This window comes from Neolamprologus multifasciatus, chromosome 17 (genome assembly GCF_963576455.1).
Source record: "Neolamprologus multifasciatus chromosome 17, fNeoMul1.2, whole genome shotgun sequence".
Classification (NCBI taxonomy): domain Eukaryota; kingdom Metazoa; phylum Chordata; class Actinopteri; order Cichliformes; family Cichlidae; genus Neolamprologus; species Neolamprologus multifasciatus.
This window is the reverse complement of record NC_140455.1, coordinates 15,162,594-15,179,626: the sequence shown is the minus strand read 5'-3', so window position 1 is coordinate 15,179,626 and position 17,033 is coordinate 15,162,594. Positions and strand designations below refer to the sequence as shown.

The 17,033-nt window shown below is 40.3% G+C and overlaps 1 long non-coding RNA gene across 1 annotated transcript in view; it reads left to right on the top strand.

Moving 5' to 3' along the window:
- The first annotated feature begins 322 nt into the window (after positions 1-322).
- Positions 323-17,033, top strand: part of LOC146499126 (uncharacterized) — a 28,499-nt gene continuing 11,788 nt past the window's right edge. The window contains exon 1 of the long non-coding RNA XR_014870442.1: positions 323-5,930. This is a non-coding gene — a long non-coding RNA (uncharacterized LOC146499126). The remainder of the gene's footprint in view (positions 5,931-17,033) is intronic.

Here is a 17,033-nt window from a genome sequence, read left to right as displayed (position 1 = left end):
GGAAGGATTTTGGGTAGTGATGCAGCAGATTGAAATACTTACACTCTGTTTGTCTGTGGATGAAAACCAGAGCTTAAACAAGCTTTGGCCCCCGGGGTGGTGGAAAAAGCCGTCCAGGCTTGAGAAATGAAGTGGGGCCCTCTGTCAGACAGCATGTAATTCCATGTAATTCCATGTAATTTGAAAACATGATTCACAAGGAGCTTAGCAGTTTCAGATGTAGTTGGCAATTTCTCGAGGGCGATGACTTGAGCACTTTAGAAAACCTATCAATGATGGAAAGATTAGGGATGGGAATGGATAAAAACGTAGCGATTTATCGATTCGATTTCTTATCGATTCTCTTATCGATTCTCATTGTGCTCTCACCAGCTCTGCTTTGAGAGTTACCAACATCACTAAGTAGCATATCAAAGATATTACATTTGTGAACATTGACAGGATGTTGTGTGGTCACATGGTTGTGCATGTTAGATGCATTCCCTCTCCTTGTTACGATCGGTGTTGGGTCATTACTCAAAAAAGTGACACATATTACACCGAACACTTTTATTAAAAGTAATGCAGTGCTGTGCTTAATTACTCCAAGGAAAAACCTATTCATTATACTCCTCATAATATTACTTTCATCTTACTATGTAAAATGACCTGAAATACACTGTCTCATAATACCAACGGACAATATACACTTGAGGCTACAGTCTCACACACCAACACAAATCCCTATCCGGATGAAGACACACTTATGGCATAGCGGTGGCCGGGGGGACCTGGTTAACGAGCCAAAAGCCGAAGAGGGGATGGGGAGAGGCCTATTTGTTTTGCTGGTTCGGAGTCAATAAGATTCTGCTCTATCCCAGAGTTGATCAGGGCATGAAGAGGCAACTTGGTCGTAGCAAAGCGTGACTTGAAGCAATAGTCAGGGCTTAGTGAGAGGAGCCCACCTGTACCCCCGAAACTACCGGCGGGCAAACTCGTTTGGTCTCACAGGACAGGAAGCAAGGAAATGCCTGGCCTGAACACAGTAAAAACACTTGTGAGCTCTGGAGTCAGCCTTGAAGTGTGGATTCTGGCCAGCATGTTGCGGTGGCTGCAGTCCAGAAATTGACCACAAATTCTGCCATGCTGCGGATGCCCTGGTGGAGGTTTAATAGTTTTTTCACAGAACTGTCCTCAGACATGGGGTGAGCAAAAGTCTTTTTGAGCTTGTTCAAAAAGACATCATATAGGCAGGCAGCAATGTGCTTGAACATGAAGAAAGCTTCAGCGCTCTTCCCCTCAGTAAGCTTACCACATAGGAAAGCTCTGTGGCGTCATCAGGAAGGAACCTGGCTACTTCAGAATCGGTTTCAGTTACAACGAAATGATTTCTTTTTTAGCACATAAACACTGTGGTGATAAGTATAAGGACAGTAAAAATGTGGTGCAGAGAGCATCATGTGGTCAGAAGGAAAAAAAAACACAAAAACTTGGAAGGCTGGCAATGAACAAATCCACGGATATCAATGGTTACACCCTCGCGCAATAAACAGGATGTAGGTTGTTTCACAAGACACGATAAGAGAGCTAATCTTTACTCATCTACTACTATTACTGTGAGGAACATGGAGCTAGTGTAGAGCTTAAATTATTTGGAAGCTCAAGTTATTTGTTTCATTGAAAGAACTCCAGAGAAAACACGACTATGTTCTCATTTCAACATAATTCATTTTAATGAACTGAACATCCTTAAAAATATATGAAAATTACAAGACTAAATTGTGTTTAGATGAGGAATTTAAATTAGTAATATTGGATATATGAGGTTCTTATATACACAAATTCAACAACTTCCCTATTTTTTTCAGTGAGCTTTTATTTTCAGGGGAATGAGAATCACAAAGAGGTTGCTAGGAAAAGCCACAACTACAAAAAACCTGCAGAGAGAAAGGCAAGTCCTGTGCAGTCAGCTGAATGGGAAGAAGACCTAAACTCCACTGTTTGTCAGATACCCTGTTATTATGGTAAGCTAGCCAAAACAGGAGATAGAAGCAACTGATATAAGACAAAAAAGCTCCTTACCATGCATGGAGGGTTCCACCTGAAGTCCAGAGACCTGAGACTGAAGAAAAGAAGGAACACAAGAAGCTTGAGAAATACCAAGGGCTGAGAGAGGAGCTAGAAAATACATATATTTATTTATATATAATTTTCTTTCTGTCACAACCCAGTACAAGAGGACAGTAGTAGGTCACTGCAGTAGTGTAAGCAGTGTCTGGATGTATGATGTGAAATGCTCTTAAGACAATTAACCAAAATTCTAACCAACCAAATCAAACCCCAAGGAGAAAGAGACAGACAGAGAGAGCTTTATGCCAGCAGGCTATGCAACAGCCAATCAGGCAGCTCAGATGTAACCTGTCCCATTGGTTACATCTGACTCTCTAGTCCAGGGGTGAGCAACTCCAGGCCTAAAGGGCCGGTGTCCTGCAGCTTTTAGATGTGTCCTTGATCCAACACAGCTGATTTAAATGGCTAATTACCTAGTCAACATGTCTTGAACTTCTCCACAGGCCTGGTAATGAACTAATGATTTGATTGAGGTGTGTTGACCCAGGGTGAGATCTAAAACCTGCAGGACACTGGCCCTTGAGGCCTGGAGTTGCCCACCCCTGCTCTAGTTTCCAATATGAGGAGCCCTCATAAGGTGTCACCCACCCTCCATAAGAACTGAGTTCTCCACAACATCTGAAAGATATTTCAAGTAAACACACAGAAGCAATATACAATGAATTACATGTTACAAGTTTGGCTACAACAACTACATAACTAATTTATTCCAATATTTTTTTTTAACACAACAGACTACAGTCTTACTAATCTGACTCACCTAGAGCTCCTTTCAAGTTTTCATAAATCTACCTACCAACCTCTCCTCACAGTTTCTCTTCCTCATCCTCTTAAAGCCCAGCAACTTTGATACCTTAGGAAGCAATTTTAGAAAAACACAGCATAGAAAACTCATAGGAGTATTAAAAAAAACATAGAAGTGCATGAGATAGAGCGTCCATCACTACATTCTCACTGTTTTTTGATATGGCATATATCCAGGCATTAAGGCTGTAGGAACAATGTCCATCTCATCAACCTTTGATTAGGATTCTGAAGAGATCACAAGAAATTCATTGCGTTGGGATCAGTGTACACAGAACACTTGAGCCAACATAAACATCATGATTCTGGAGAACCCAAATTAATGCCAGAGCATTTTTTCAATTGCAAAATACTGCAGCTGATAAGGCTTGCACTTCATGACAAATAACTCACTGGTTTGGAAACACCATCTGTAGCACCAGCACCAACATTAATATTGTGCTCTTTTAAATGACTACACAATGGTGCAACTGAGAATAAGTTACCTGAAGCTTCTGCATTTATAAGACAAGGTTGTAGCATTACTTCTCCCAATACTCCTCTTTCCTCCTTCCTCCTCAAGTGCTGCCACCACCTTTTTGAACTGAAAGGTGGTTTTGAACTGAAGATTAACAGGAAATTCAGAAGATACGACCATGATAAGGTTTCAGCAAGTTTACATGAGAGATTTTATTAGATTGTCTTGTTCTGATACCCATTTCACAACAGAGCAAAATCAAAAAATTTGGCCAGAAATGGCAATTCAACAAATAGTGACAATACTAACCCCTGATCACCATGACTGTAGTGTCGTTGTACAGCTTTACCACTTTCAGGTTTTTTTTAATAGCAACAAATCACAAAAAGAGCCTCAAGGTGCTTTATATGATAATGTCAAGATGCAACATTTATACAACTTTGTTTTCTTCGGTTGAGATCCAGATGTAGTTCAGTGAAGTCAGTAGTCTTTGCAGTGTCTGATATGTGATGTGAAGTGAGTAGAGGTTTATGCTTGGGATCAAATCCAGGTTTTTCTGGTGGTAACTGCATATCAGGGACTGTTCAGAAAGAGACTAAATAAGTACCTCTGACTGTGAACCATCTGAAGCTTCCTTGGTGAAAGAATTCTTTCAGTCTCCTTCAGAAGAAATCCTTAATCAATGTAAAAAAAAGATCAGATGTTAAAGATTGAGATTTCTGCATCTCAACTAAAGGGTTCTGCAAAAAGCATTTAGAAGGCAAATATACAGGAAGGAGTTTTGTTTGTTACTGAAGGTAAGGGTTTACCAAACACACCTGCATCAGCAATCACTAATTTAGGATTTGAAACAATTGTTGATGTTACAGTTTGACCATGAAAAATTTAATCATCGACAGTTGGATCTTTAGATTATGAAACAAAAACTGAACAAGCAAAAAACTGACACTGAGCAAAGTAAGACTAGTGTTCCTTTTTCCTGATGTTGCTATCACTCTAACTAACTATGGCCGTTGTCCTTGGCTTGTCCACCACTACTATGTCGGGTTGGTTAGCAATCACCAGTTTATCCATCTGTAATCCCACAGGATCTTAGCTCGCTCATTCTCAACCATCCTAATGGGTGTGTCCCATTTTAACCTCAGGACTTCCAGGCCATGCTCAGCACAGATGTTCTGTATACTATGCTAGACACTTGGTTATGGGGTTCCACGTATCCTCTGCTTGCTAGCCATGAAGTCGAACAATAGAATTCACTCTATTTGTCTAGTCATAAAAATAACACAGTACAGCAACCCTGACAGTATTTGTAGATTTTGAAGGTATTCTTTAAAAGAAACCTTATGTAGCAGGGCAAAAGAAAAATGTCATATCTTGTGTAATATGTTATATATTCTAAGATTAATACACTGACTTAAAAAAGTTAGTGTTAAAGCCTTTGAATAAAACAGTGTTTTTGCTAAAAGTCTGATCTACCATACATTGGCACTTGTGTAGTGTTCTTAGACAATGAAGGTCACAGGTGTGCTCATTTTCAGTATAAACATTGGTTTAGATAGTCAGGATGAACTGCTGTCTTGTTTACAGCCGGTCAGAATGTCTGGCTTGTGGTTCTTGACAGGCCAGACATTTTTTTTAAAGTAATGCCACCCTGTTAGGTAAACCCTAAATTTTAAATGACAACCTTTAGTAACACAGTGGATGCTATAAAGATACCTGCCCTCTGTTGCAGTTAAAAAATAGAACGATTTGGTATTGAGAGTGAATAATAAAGGTCTGGAAACTAAACATGTAAAGAATATAGACCATCTGGACAACCTGCATAATTTACAAATATTTTATTTTGATTCTGTTCACAATAGATTAAAAAAAAAATCAAGACATAATTGCAGTCCAGACTTTCAAGAATTCAAGGTTTTAGATAAAGTTAGTGTCAAAAAAAGTTACAGCCATTTTAATTGATTGCTGTAATTAGAAGGCACTTCTGGGTGCTTCCTTATTTGCTGTGGGGTTGCCACATACATGGAAATATAGCGGGTTCACAGAAAATTACAAATCAGTGGTTACACTCAAGAATAAACACATTTAAGGCAGCTTGCACAGTTCTGAAAAAATATGTAAGGAGGTGTGTGGGCTTTATCAAGACCTGTGATCCTGTTTCAGCAAGAACTGTTATTTTTCTAGGTTGCTGAGATTAGTTTGCTTCATAAATTTGAATATTTCAATATGGTGACTGTGATAAAACATAGTGATGAATATTTGCTTTGTTGCAGAGTTGGCAGCTGTCCAGTGTCCTCTAGTCACATTTTGCCTACACACAAACTGAAATCAGCTGATCATGGCGAGAGTGTAAGAACTGATAAGTGGGATCAATAGGCAGGCAGACGATTCCAAGGAACCGGATTGCTGGGAACCTGTTCTCTACCTGCCGGTGATCAGTTACTCTGCTGGGATAATAAGCTGTCCAAAGGAGGAGATAGAAGCCACTGACGTCAAGAAAAGGAAGCCTCACCATGCATGGAGGGTTTCACCACAAATCCAGCTAATTACCTCGTAAGCGGTGAGTCGGTCCAAGTACATACTTTAAGTTAAGTTAGTTGATAACCATGTTTGTGTGACCATTTATCTTGATTGCCAATGTTAAGGTAAGTGATTTTAAAGATTTGAAAACCTGTTTCCAGAGTTTGTTTGAAACTTGTTATTTTCACTTTGACTCGTGGTCAGCTTGTGGCTGGGTGCCAGTTCCACTCAGGTTTGCTGACTTCACAATGTGTGTTCACACTTCACTAGTATGATTTTCATTAAGAGGAATAGAGGAAGGCAATTTGTGTGTGTATCTCTGTCCACATCTGCATTTATGTATTGCAGTGCAAGTTTGTGAAACCCATTTCACAGAATTTGTTGGCACACAGTGTATTGTGTGCACTGTGTGAGACTACATGCAGGTTTAATTAGCATGGCTGCTGCAGGATGTGTGTAGTCTGCAAACCGCAGAATAAGTTTAGCGCACACTTTACTTCACTTAGTTAATTCCCTTTTCATGTAAATGGCCTCCTTGACTCCGCGCTCAAACCGGCGTTCCTCCCTGTCCAGGATGTTACATCCTCATCATTGAAAGTGTGTCCACTGGCCTGTAGGCGTAAATAGAATAAAAAGATTTCACAGAACTCTTCTGTGAAAAGTTAAGTAAACCATTTCTGCTGCCATGTAACTTAAAAGAGAGTCTAGGTACTGCTAATCAAATGCAGTTGATTAACTGACCATCAGCATGTGACAAACTCTATTAAAGCAGCCTAGAGCTGGTCTAGAGCAGCGGTCCCCAAACCCCGGGCCACGGACCAGTACCAGTCCGTGAGTCATTTGGTTCCAGGCCGCAAGAGTTGAGGCTTGGGTGTGAAGATTTTTATTGGGTTTATACTGTTTTATTGTTTTTTATCATTTTTTAAAAAAATCGTTTTTATCACTAACTTGGTTTCCCTGGGTCTTTTCCTGTGTGTTATGAATAAATCTTATTTTTTTTGGTACCGGTACTGTTTTTTTTAAAAATTTTGTTGTATTTATCTGCAACACCTTAAAGGCTTGTCCGTGAAAATATTGTCGGACATAAACCGGTCCGTGGTGCAAAAAAGGTTGGCTGGTCTAGAGCATTCATTGGTGTATTAATACAAAGGCACAATCTTCCCAGGAGTGGGCAAATGAGCAAATTTACCCTAAGGTCAGACTGTGCAATGTTAAAAACCCCATGTCAGACTCTACTTGCCTCAGCATGTTAAACATTAAGGTGAATGATAATATATGTGTCTCTGTTTGTGTTTGTGTGGAAGCTGGAAAGCTGGAAAACACCTTTCCAACAGATATTTGTATATATTGGCTCAGTGTCTCAGTAATGTCAATTGACTGTTGGATCCAGAACTATTCCTCAAGGGCAGTGGTTAGGAAACCTTCAATATTATAGCTGTTAGGAGAGGGGAAAGGGGTGGTAAAATAAGATTTTTTTCCAGGGTGGTCTTTTCTTCTACAGTTCAAACACAGGAGACAAAATTGGTTTAAAAAAAGATGATGCTGGGCGGTCCCTGGGATCATGAACCCACACAACCAAATGGACAGTGACAAATGCTTAGACACACAAACAGACACACGCACAGACTCAAACTTAAGAACACTGCAGACACATGCATAAACATATACATTTACACACTATACTTGCACACATATTCCCTCAGATTCTCTTGCATAATGTCATAATTGCATGTTTTTAGATTTGTGTTGTGGAACATTTAGGCTGTCTGAGAGCCATAATAGTGGATAGAAGGGCACTGTTTCATGGTAAGTCACCAGACACTGGAAAATACCAGTTGGGTCTATCTTTGTTTGTCTAACTTGGGACAAAAAGGAAAGCATGGATGGTTGTGATGCTTGTATGTCTTAGAGGCACCACATGATTGTGTCTTTGTGGCCGAGGTGGCTGTATGTCTCTGTTTGTTTAATCTGGAGAGAATAAGAAAAGGGAGGTAAGAGAATGTTGTGGTATTTGGTGCCTCTGTGTCTTGGAGGCTCTGTGTAACTGTCCGTCTGTATATAACCGACGTGTATTTGTGGCTAAATTTATATTCTAGGGTATTTCATTGTAGAGCTGTGATACATTTTGACATTCAAAACTGGAATGCAAAATTTATCAGCTTTAGAGGTTTTTCACTGTACAACCTCACGCTATAGCCAGAACGCGCACTATCATTTCTTAGCTTTTCAAGACACCATTACCTATAAAACAAAGCCTGATAGTCTGATTGAACACCAGCTGGAGTTTTTCCATAAAGCTAAACTTTAGTTTTTTACCTGTGTTTGTTGCCACAGTGACACATTAACAAAATAACTTGAAAGGGTTCAGTGGCTTTCACCACATCCTCCTCGACTCATATTGAAAAATTAATTTCCTACTGTATGGAAATGTAATTTTTGATCGAACAAAAAGCATCATTAACCCTAGTTATTGATCCATACAGAGTCCACACACTGCTTTACTATTTGGGCAGAACTTTGTTGTTTGATACAAAGTTTTCAGGCAACAATTCTTTGAACAATGAGTACTCTTGGTTTTTGGTAACCCTGTTTGACACCTCGGCAATAACCAAGCTTCTGACTTTATAGGACAAGTAATACCATATCATTTATGTGAGATGATGATAGAATTTCCTTCAAATACCTCCCTTCTATAGGAGGCATTTGAGTTTTCGTGGAACTGCATGTGTTTGCTATAAATTCTTGTTAATGTTCAGATTCATTGCAGTCGAAACCATTAACATGTATCACTGATTCACTTTGTTTTTCTCCTATATTACACATACTACATACTGCATGCTTTTCCTGTTAAGCCGTATATTCTTCATTATTGTTACTGTGACAGATGCTCATGGTATCATGAAACACGATCCAATGGCAGAACACCTTTGGGGGTAAATGAGATCAGAAACGTATTGACGTGTATGACTAGAGCTGAAGAATTAAAATATGGGCATGGATATCTGATGTAACACCATATCTCTAAATAGTACAATTCATGCTCAAAAGTTTTAATTAATAATTCAGGTATATACTGGGTACACCTTCACGGGCAGCCTAGGTCAACAGTAGCTTTCTCTTTGACAAGAAATCTGATGCTGCAGTCAGGTCCAACAAAAACACAGATTTTAATCTCTGCTGAGCCTTTAGGTGGATGATTGAATTTATTATCAACAGCATGAATATATGGAGCTAAATTGTGTTGTGTCAACGTTCCAGGCTCCTGCAGTCAGTTTGTTGGTGTTAGGAATGTTTTTCTGGCATACTTTCATCCCTTTAATACCAACCAGTCAGCTTTATATGAAAGTTTATTTTCATTGAATTGTGAATCTTTGTTGTTTTACAATCAAAACAGAAGCATAAGAAAATATTTACTGCTGACAGAAGATATCATGCAAGAGCGGAAAACTATGTGACCAATATGGTACATTACAGCATTTTAGCACGGCTGACAACTACAACACCAAACTCAGAAGTAAAAAGCAGAAAACAGAAAAATAAAGTTCCTAAAACTGGAACATTATGAGCTGCTGAGAAATGCAAGCACAGTGCAGAGGCTCAATAGCAGACTTGTTTAAAGTGGTAGGTTTCTTCACACCATTCCATTAGGCTTCTCCTCTCCTTTCATAAAGACTGTAGATGACCTGTTTTATCGGTGGGGGATAATTACCGGCATGCACAGACTCTGCATGCATGCACACACACACAGACAGGCAAACATACACATAATCATATATAGATGCACACAGGATCGTGGTCTGCTTTGATAGTTCTTGTAATTAGGCAATACTCGCTTCGTTGGGGGTGGGGGTGGGTAGTGTGGAGGTAGTACATGGTAGTCGTCTCTGTGGTACGGAAAAAAAGAGCTTCGGTCTTATATTATATGAGAGACTCTTATGTGTCTGCTATTAACATCATTGTTCCTCCTTCTCCTGTCTGTATTTAACGGCAGCTCACTGTCTGGATACAGAGGCAGCGAGTATGACTTTTCTTCAAGGCATGATGTTTCTGTTATCCTCAGTCTCTTTTTTGGGAAACCATCAGTGTAGCTTGGACTTTAACACCATTTTCTAATAGGTTCCTTGCTGTTGTTCTGTTTTGTTTTTTTTTGGTTAAATAGCAAAAACAAAAAAAATCAGAATTTTATTTCACCATTTTTCTCATTCATCTCTACTGTACAAGTTCTGCTTCGAGCCCCACCTGTTATGATTTTAGGTAGGGATGTAAGAAAATATCGATACATTGAAATATCACGATATTTTGTGTTACGATACTGAATCAATATTCAAAAGCAATTTATGAGCAATTTTCTATTTTTAATTTACGAGTACATGTGTCTAGACACCATAGCGACGTAGCGTCAAATACTAATTTTAAAACCAAATGAGGTACTCGATGGAAAATTGAAGAAGTTACGTTTTCGAAACTCCCAGCAACTTCAACTGGTGCAACAAAAATAGCGCAGTCAGTACTTGTTTTTATTTGCAAAGGCATTTGCCCTCTGAGTGTTGTGAAGAACAAAGGATTTTGTAATATGATTAAAACGCTGGAGCCCCGTTACATCGTTCCTTCCCAACAACACATCACGGACATCGCTCTGCCAAAGTTGTACCAAGAAGTCAAAGCGACAGCGCTGGACTCTCTAAGCTCAGCAGAGACAGTTGCTTTGACATGCAACGCTTGGATTTCGAGAACCACTGAATCGTACATAACTGTTACAGCACATCACAAAACTGATCAGTGGAACCTTCAGTCACACAGACGAACAAATTCCCTTTTTCAGGTTGCACAAAAAGTGTTCCATTGATGGACATTGCAGGGCTGTATTTTCTTTTATTAGCACTTTATTTTAATAGCACTTTATGTTGTCAATGTTTTCTTGGATGAATTCTTCAAGCAATTTCATTTTTGATTTGTTTATGTTAAGGTAACATAAAAAGAGCTTTGTTTTGATGCTGCAGAGAGCTTTTTTTTTTTTAAATCAAAGTACTCAATAAGTAAGACCTCAGTGTTATATTGTTTACTTTTGAGGTATGAGCTTCATTCATACCTCAATGACCATAATCTCTACGAACAATTTCAGTCTGGTTTCCGCCCCAATCATAGTACAGAAACTGCTTTGTTAAGGATTACTAATGACCTTCTGATGGCAGCTGATTCTGGTCTTTTAACCATTCCCATCCTTCTTGATCTTATTGCAGCATTTGACACGATTTCTCATAATATCCTCCTGAGCAGATTAGCATCCATTGGCATTAGTCACACCCCCCTTGCCTGGTTCACCTCATATCTCTCAGACCGCACTCAGTTTATCCAACTTAAATCACACTCTATCCTCTTTCTGCTGGTGTGCCCCAGGGTTCAGTATTAGGGCCTCTTTTATTTATCTACATGCTCATTCTTGGCCAAATATTCCGAAAATATAATATCAATTTTCATTGTTATGCTGATGACACCCAGCTCTACATTTCCTCCAAACCTAATTCATCACTTTCACGTACCTCCCTCTCGAACTGTCTTATGGAGATCAGATCTTGGTTCTCCTCCAATTTTCTCAAACATAACAGTAATAAAACAGAAGTGTTACTCGTTGGCACACCCTCTACCTTAACCAAATCTCACAGTTTCTCCATTAATATTGAAAATTCCCTCATCCTTCTTTACCCACAGGTAAAGAGTTTGGGTGTCATACTTGACAATACTCTCTCATTTCAGTCTCACATTAATTACATAACCCGGTCTGCATACTTTCACTTACATAACATTAACCGACTCCGTCCCTTCCTCACTCCCCATGCTGCTACCATCCTTGTCCATAGTCTTACTACCTCCCGGATCGATTATTGCAATTCCCTCCTATTTGGTCTTGCCAATAAGTCCCTCCACAAACTTCAACTTCTTCAGAATTCTGCAGCTCGGGTCAAAACTCCCTTAAGAGACCATATCACCCCAATTCTTCAACAGCCTCACTGGTTGCCCATAGAAGCCAGGGTAAACTTTAAAATCTTAGTTCTCACGTTTAAGTGTATTCATAACCTTGCCCCTCCTTATCTCTAGGGATGGGTACTGGTATCAAACGGTAGTAACCAGACTATGTCTGTGCTTTTTTTTCCTGAGATGTCATACACTTTGGATTATAGCCAATCATTTTACCTTTCCAAGCGTAGTAGGCGGGCCCAGGTACATACGTTCTTTTAGAGCAGAGCTACAGATTAAAAATGCTCAAGGTGAAGCGGTCAAAGTCTGGCTGTACTTCACAGCAAAAGATGCAAACTCAGCAGCCTGCAACAAGTGCTTTAAGGTGATACTGTGCAAAGGAGGTAACACCTCGAATTTGATGAAACACCTGGCGATGCATAGCATTTTTTTAAAAGCCGAGAAATGCGCCATATTTGATAGCTTGCTGCAAGACCTCACACCAAGCACATCTACTGCGGGTGGGTTGCCTGTTATCGGACCCGGAGTTAGCAACATCCCCCAAGAACCCGGAGAGGAGAGTCCTGGCCCCTAGCCCTGCCAGTGTAGCAGAAATGATGACGGATGAAGATGGCAGCAGCAGCCGTTCTTCTCTGTGTGAGTAGCTTAATGTTGTTCGTGTGTAATTTACATTGAGTAGGCTAACCACGTTATTAAATTAATGCATGTAAGGTGAACTAGCAAACATCGTCGTAGTTACATGCGGCTGTCTTCTTGTTTAATGGCAGATACTCCCGTCACCCGTCACTCCCGTCACTTTGAGACAACTGACTGGCAGATATTTGTGGATGCAGCTGATGGCAACATCAATGAACTCACAGACTCTGTCATTGGATATATTGGAAAGTGCATGGATGATATCACCACAAAAACCACTGTCCGCATATATCCAAATCAGAAACCCTGGGTAAATAAAGACGTTCGCGCCAAGCTAAAAGTGCGGACCTCTGCCTTTAACTCCGGGGATGCTGATGCTTATAAAGCAGCCAGGTATGACCTCCGAAAGTCCATAAAAAAGGCCAGAAAGGACTACAGGGACAAAATGGAGTCCAGCTACCACAGCTTTGACACCAGGCGACTGTGGAATGGACTGCGCTGCATCACTGACTACAAGAAGGTCAACACAGTCAGTGTTCAGCCCACTGCATCTCTCGCAGACGAGCTCAACAACTTCTATGCTCGTTTTGATGCAGACAACAGAGAGCAGATCCTCTACCCTCAGGAGGACAGTGAGGCTGCAACTTTAACTCTGAGAACAGAAGCTGTGAGATGGACCTTTAAAAAGGTAAATCCTCACAAAGCTCCAGGAACAGACGGCATCCCAGGCCGGCTACTCAGAGTGTGTGCAGACGAGCTGGCAGAGGTGTTCACCAACATCTTCAACCTCTCCCTGAGACAGTCAGTGGTCCCCATGTCCCTCAAAGCATCCACCATCATTCCCGTTCCCAAAAAATCAGTGGTCTCCTGTCTGAATGACTACCGTCCTGTTGCACTGACATCCGTCATCATGAAGTGCCTGGAGCGGCTGGTCAAAGGTCACATCTGCTCCTCCCTCCCTGACTGACTGGACCCTCTTCAGTTGGCCTATCAGACAAACAGAGCCACAGAGGATGCCATCGCCCTGGCAACGCACACCACCCTCACTCACCTGGAGAAAGGGAATACATATGCAAGGATGCTCTTCATCAACTACAGCTCGGCATTTAACACCATCATCCCCTCGAAACTTGCCACGAAGCTCGTCGACCTTGGGCTGGGAACACCAATCTGCAGATGGATTCTAAACTTCCTCACAAACAGGCCCCAGGTGGTGAGAGTTGGTAAGCACACCTCCTCATCACTCATCTTAAACACAGGTACGCCACAGGGTTGTGTGCTTAGCCCCCTCCTATATTCCCTGTTCACACATGACTGTGTTGCTAAACACGAGTCCAACATCATCATCAAGTTTGCTGATGACACAACCATCATAGGCCTCATCACAGGCAATGATGAGACGGCCTATAGAGAGGAGGTGATGGCGCTGTACGAGTGGTGCCTGGAAAATAACCTGACTCTCAACATCAGCAAAACTAGAGAGATGATAGTGGACTACCGGAAACGACCAGTCAGAGAACACCAGCCCATCCACATCAACGGTGTCAAGGTCGAAAGGGTCAGCAGCTTCAAGTTCCTTGGAGTCAACATCACCGAGGACTTCTCCTGGACCCTTCACACAGACACTGCTATTAGGAAAGCTCGCCAGCGGCTTTACTTCCTGAGGAGGCTGAGGAAGTTTAGCATGAATGCCAACATCACCTCAAATTTTTACAGGTGTGCAATTGAGAGCTTGCTGACGAGCTGCATCACAGTTTGGTACGGAAGCTGCTCTGCCAGCAGCCGTAAATCACTACAGAGGGTGGTGAAGGCAGCAGAGCACATCACTGGCACGAGGCTTCCTGCCATTCAGGACATTTACCTCCAGTGATGCCTCCGTAAAGCACACAGCATCATCAAGGACCACAGCCACCCAGCACATCAGCTGTTCTCCTTGTTACCATCTGGCAGACGTTACAGGAGTCTGTCTGCTCGGACTACAAGACTTAAAAACAGTTTTTACCACCAAGCCATACGACACCTCAACCACAACACTTAAACACACACAACACAGCACTCAGAAGCTGTCATTGATATTTATATTTAAAAGTGCAATACTGTAAATTTCTGCTGCTCATTCCTGTGCAATATCCCATCTGCCCTCCTGTCATATTTCTTTTCAGATTTTCTTATTTAATCACTAGTGTACATATATTTATATTTATAGATACATATATATTTAGTCATCTTTTCTCTTTTACCATGTCTTTCTAATATTTAGCTCCTTACTATTTTTATATTTTTATATTTTATTTTATTATATTTTATTATATTTTCTCCTACTGTATCATGCTGCTGAGTGACTGCTGCTCGTCAAACACATTTCCTTGCAATGTTGACCCTGTGCTAACTTGCATATGACAAATAAAACTGAAAAACTGAACACCCTGGCCAAAGCCTAAAATGACCAAAGAAAAAGTGGAAAACAGTTAAACATGAGAGGTTTTCTGACAAAGTTTGTGTTTTTTCCATTGTTTAAGCACTGCTTCCAGCCAAGAGTGATGCCATATATGCCGTATAGCTGCAGAAAAGGCTAACATTGTTATCTTTTTACAAAAAAACAGCTAAACATGAGAGGTTTTAGGACAAAGTTTGTGTTCTCCCTTCTTTAAGCACCGGTTCGAGCACCGTTTAAGCACCGGCACCATTTCAAAAGTACCGGTTTGGCACCGGTATCGGATAAAACCTAAACAATACCCATCCCTCCTTATCTCTGTGATCTGCTTCATATCACCACAGTTTCCCGCTCTCTCAGATCTTCATCTGACACTCATCTTGTTGTTCCTTCTGTTTGCCTTATCACTATTTCAGTCGCTCTCCTCCTCGGCTCTGGAACTCACTTCCTTCAGCCTTAAGAAATGGATTACTGTATTTAAGTCGCAACTCAAAACCTTCTTATTTAAACTGGCTTACTCGCTTTAATACAGATTTTACTTGCTGTCAAATCGTGTTTTTTGTTTGTTTGTTTTTTTATTTTATTTTGTTGTTTGTGGTTGTATTTTGCTGGTTTCTGTATTTTAATTTATTAGAATCTATTTTAATCTACTGTTTTATTGATGTCGTTTTCTCTTTGTAAGGTGACCTTGGGTTTTAGAAAGATGCCCTCAAATAAAATGTATTATTATTATTATTATTACTACTTTTTCATGTTAAAGAAATAGTTGATATATCAGTAAAGTGGATTTTGTTTGTTTATTTGAACTCCATTAATTTTGAACTTAAAGAGAGAGTGTTTTTGTTTCCTCTAGTGAAATTTATCCCTCTTTTTAGTTGAGATAGCTCATGTCAAGCATTTAACAGTTTGGACTGTTTACTGTGAGTTTTCCTACAATTAAAACAAACACAAATATTGTCTGGCTTTTAGTATCACAATATATCGTCCCCCCTGCATTGTGATACATACCATTGCCAGACACTTGCCAATACACACCCCTAATTCTAGGTCTGATAATGGGTTTTGAAGCCTTTTAGGTTGTATTCTTTGTTAGGTGTTTATTGTTTGGTTTATTGAAATTTATGTTTTACTGAGTGTTTGAGTCTTTAATTCCTATTATAATTTAATTCTGGTCTCAGTGTTTGTTGTGTTTTCTCAGTGTTTCTTGCCACATTCTTTTGTGTCCACTCATTTATGTTAAATTCATTCTGTTTCCTGATCAAAACCAGGTGTGAAAAAAGTGCATCAACAAGTTTGGCTCCTGGAACTGTTGATATAGATGTAAATGACAAAAACACAACATTGCTTCATACAAGTGCAGATGTCAAGTCTTTAACATTATTTGGCCAAATACAAACCACAAAAAAGCTGAGAAGCCCTTGTTTACCCCAGGACCAATTCCACTGAAGCTGAGTGGAGGTGAACAGCAGACCATGGAGAAACTCTACATTGTTGAAAATCTCATCATGCCGTTGCTTAGGTGCCAGCCATCTTTACTCATCTGTGTTGACAGCATAGACATAGCAACCCCGAATTCAATGTATCCCAAGCTATGCAGAAGTCTTGGGATGACTTGTCGGCCATATGCCAGTAAGCCAAAACATGGAGCAACACCATTTTCCCTGAAAGCCCCAGGAGGATTCCCCTACCACTTGTGGGAAAAGTCAAAGCAGAGCTCATGCTCAAATGTATGGAAAATCTGGGTGTCATCAGCCCTGTGGGCGGCTCAAATAACTGGTGTGTTGGCAACCAGCAGGGAAAATTCATTACTTTGCAGGCTGATAAAAATAAGTTACTCTGCAACCTCCTATAAACATAAAAACAAACAAACAAAAAGATAATTTATCTCTTAAATAGATTCATGTGCTAAACTGTCAAACATAGCAATTTGATATCCTTAACAAGAAGGTGCTGTAGATGTAACTTGGTACTGTGGTACTTTTCCCATTTTTGTTTATTTGTTCAGTTTTCAGTTCTCTCTTTGTGTTCACACACAGCAGAGAGGAACCTTTACACACCTGGCAATCCAGTTATCAAACAATTTCACCGTCTTTCATC